General features: G+C 35.9%; 1 long non-coding RNA gene across 1 annotated transcript; it reads left to right on the plus strand.

Moving 5' to 3' along the window:
* The first annotated feature begins 357 nt into the window (after positions 1 to 357).
* LOC123328510 lies at positions 358 to 2,256 on the plus strand. The gene is made up of 2 exons (XR_006543374.1): positions 358 to 940; positions 1,440 to 2,256. It is a non-coding gene; the product is annotated as an uncharacterized LOC123328510 (long non-coding RNA).
* Positions 2,257 to 3,283: the final 1,027 nt, after the last annotated feature.

Consider the following 3,283-nt stretch of genomic DNA (forward strand, 5'->3'; position numbering starts at 1 on the left):
TTAGAGTGATATCATCTGAACATCTGAGGTGGTTGATGTTTCTCCCGCCTATCTTGATTCCAGCTTATAACTCATCTAGTAAATCAACTATGCTTCAATTGAAAATTTTTTTGCTCTAAGGGAGTAGTGAAATTTGAACAACGACATGTTATAACAAATATATTTGATAACTGTCCTATGGTTCTATAAGAAAATCAGAATGAGAAATTCTCACAAATTTAGAAAAAGATGAATTTTTCTGCAGCTATAAAACCAAGTCAGGCTTCTCAGGTGGCTCAGTGGTAAAGAATCCACCAGCCAATGCAGGAGATGTGGGTTCCATCCCTGGGTCAGGAAGCTCCCCTGGAGAAGGAAATGGCAATGCACTCCAGTATTCTTGCCTGGGAAATCCCATAGACAGAGGAGCCTGGTAGGCTACAGACCATGGGTTTGCAGAGTCGGAACTCTGCAAACTCTTTGCACAACTTTGCACAACTGAGTGACTAAACAAAAATAGAACCAAGTCACTATGAGAACACATTCAGCTGATAAACACAACTCATCTCAGTGAACATGCTTTTGTAAGCCAACTGATCATCATTAGCCTTTTGCTTATAAAAGTCAGCTAATCAGGGATAAACTCAATCCAAAAATTATGCCTTAGAGTACCAACCAATCAACAATAGTCACTTGCGTAACCAAGCTTTTAAGGATCATGCCACCCCTTCTATGTCTCTCAAAGCCCACCCATCCTGAATGCCATGCTTTCCAAAGACTCTATGACTCCTGCAGTTAGGTTTGCTCAGATTCTGCCTGATCAGTGTAGTTCTCCATTACTATGGTAAGAAGTAAATTCAGCTTTGTCTTTGTATTTCAGATGGCAATGGAAGTCTCATTATCCCTTGGCAATTCTGGAATTTCCACTAAGATTGTTTTAAAAGCTGATTTTGCATTATTCCAGGTAAGCTCTGGATCAACAGGTGCTCTTACTGAGCTCTCGTGTCCAAACTTTGTCAGGTCAGCTCCCAGATGAGTGAGTTTCAGTAACCACCTGAGCTCTACTTTCATTGACTTCTTATTACTGTGTTTATTGTTTTAGCCTGGGATGTTTAAGTTTTTGCATAAGGTTGTTACACTTAGGTCTTTGTTCTAAGTAATTAGACCTTTTGGTTTGGAATAGTGTCATTTGGTAGCTACATGGAGGAGTTTAACAAGGTTACTAGACCTTTTGCTTTGAAGCTCTACCATTTGAACATGTTTGCCATTGACCTGCATATTCTCCTGCTGCTTGCTTTGGTTTTGTTTTGTTAGAAATTTTAAAACATTTACTTTTAAAATTCATTTAAAAACAAAAACAAGTCCACTATGTGTTAGTATAAATAATATATTTTAATGACAAGATTTTATGAAAATAATTAGAAGTATAGCATTATGTTTTACTTTTTTGTTTGTCTTAACAGAAGACAGCTGAGTTCTCAGAAAGTATTCTGCCTTTAATTTATTGTGCTGTGTTGTTTTGTTGAAGAACAGGAAGAAAATCCAGCCTGGCATAGGGAGGTAGTTGGAAAAAGAAACAGTGCTTTTATAGCCTCTTCAAATAATTGTGGATATTCTTCTTTTATGTAACACCAAAACTTGACAAGCAATAGTTTCTTAAAGATTCATTGCAATGTGGAATCTGAAATCAGGTGAACTTTTTATATTCTGTTACATTAAAGTACATTAGTGTATCTTGAATTTTGAATGGATCTTTTAATCATGCATGATTTTGTATCAGTTTGCATTGGTCATTTGAAAAATATTGAGTCATTGAGTAATTTGGATCTTTCAAATGTTTACACATTTCAGCATGCATGTGTTCACTACTAATCTCATCAGAAAGTTCTTTCTATTGGTATATACTTACTGGAATTTCTGAGTCACAGGAAATAAGAACATAAGGCAATGACAACTTGCTTTCCCAAGTACTGTTCCTAATTCATAATTCCACAAGCAATTTTATAGGAGAGCTCAATATTTTTTTCCTAGAACTTGATACTTTTGAACACTGGTGTAAAAGAGTATCTTGCTGTGGTCTTGATCTGCCTTTTTCTGATAATGAATTTGAGTAACTTTTCATATTTATTCTTTTATGTGAAATAAATGTCATATTTTTCATTCCTCCCTTTTTTCCCAACAGCTTTATTGAGATAATTTCCATTCCTTACAATTTACCCATTTGAAGTGTACAATTCAGTGGCTTTAGTATAGTCACAGATTGTGCAACCATTACCAAAAGGATATACAGATAACAGATACATCAATTACCTGATGTCTTCATGCTAAAATAATTGCTGTCATAAAGCTAGACACTCATAGTAGAGATATTACAAAAGTGAGTATACTATTCTATAGTCACTATAGAAATACTTTGCATATACTATATAAATACATTTACAGATTATCATGCTAAATAGATTTCCCTGATTAAAGTCATTATACAAGGACATCATTAAATCATCAAAAACAAAAATAAGAACAATAAATTCATGTACAAGTTTAAAGAGTTCATCATAGATGGATAAAATCCGAATACCCAAATTCTGAAAAGAAATACTGGGGATGATTAAGGTATCCAATTTATGAGGATAAAGTCTGGCAAATCCATAATGGCCATCTGACAGCACCCAGTAACACCCCAAATGAACATTTGTGGAATCTTCCATGAAACAGCCCATCATAGTAGGGACAAATTGGCCACAGAATCAAACCATTATGTGAACACTTCCAGGAACAGAGGACTTAGCCAGTTCATGCCCTATTACAACATAAATTAACCTGGAAAAATTGTGAAAATAAGGCAAACACTAAGATCATGCCCTAAAAGATCCTTTGAGATCACTGAAGGAATTCTAGCAATTGGTTCCCTCTATCATTCTGCGAAGAGTTGACTCATTGGAAAAGACTCTAATGCTGGGAGGGATTGGGGGCAGGAGGAGAAGGGGACGACAGAGGATGAGATGGCTGGATGGCATCACTGACTCGATGGACATGAGTCTGGGTGAACTCCAGGAGTTGGTGATGGACAGGGAGGCCTGGCGTGCTGCGATTCATGGGGTCACAAAGAGTCGGACATGACTGAGCGACTGAACTGACTGATCATTTATGAATATATACTATTAATAGTACATTTATTTTCTGGATAAGTTAAAACATTTGCCTGTTGAAAGCCACAACACTCACAATGGTTAAAATACTATTAGATCTTGAATTTCCTATATAGAATGTTTCATTTTATTTATCCAGCAATATGGGGTAAATTTTA

Source organism: Bubalus bubalis, chromosome 2 (assembly GCF_019923935.1).
Source record: "Bubalus bubalis isolate 160015118507 breed Murrah chromosome 2, NDDB_SH_1, whole genome shotgun sequence".
NCBI classification, from domain to species: domain Eukaryota; kingdom Metazoa; phylum Chordata; class Mammalia; order Artiodactyla; family Bovidae; genus Bubalus; species Bubalus bubalis.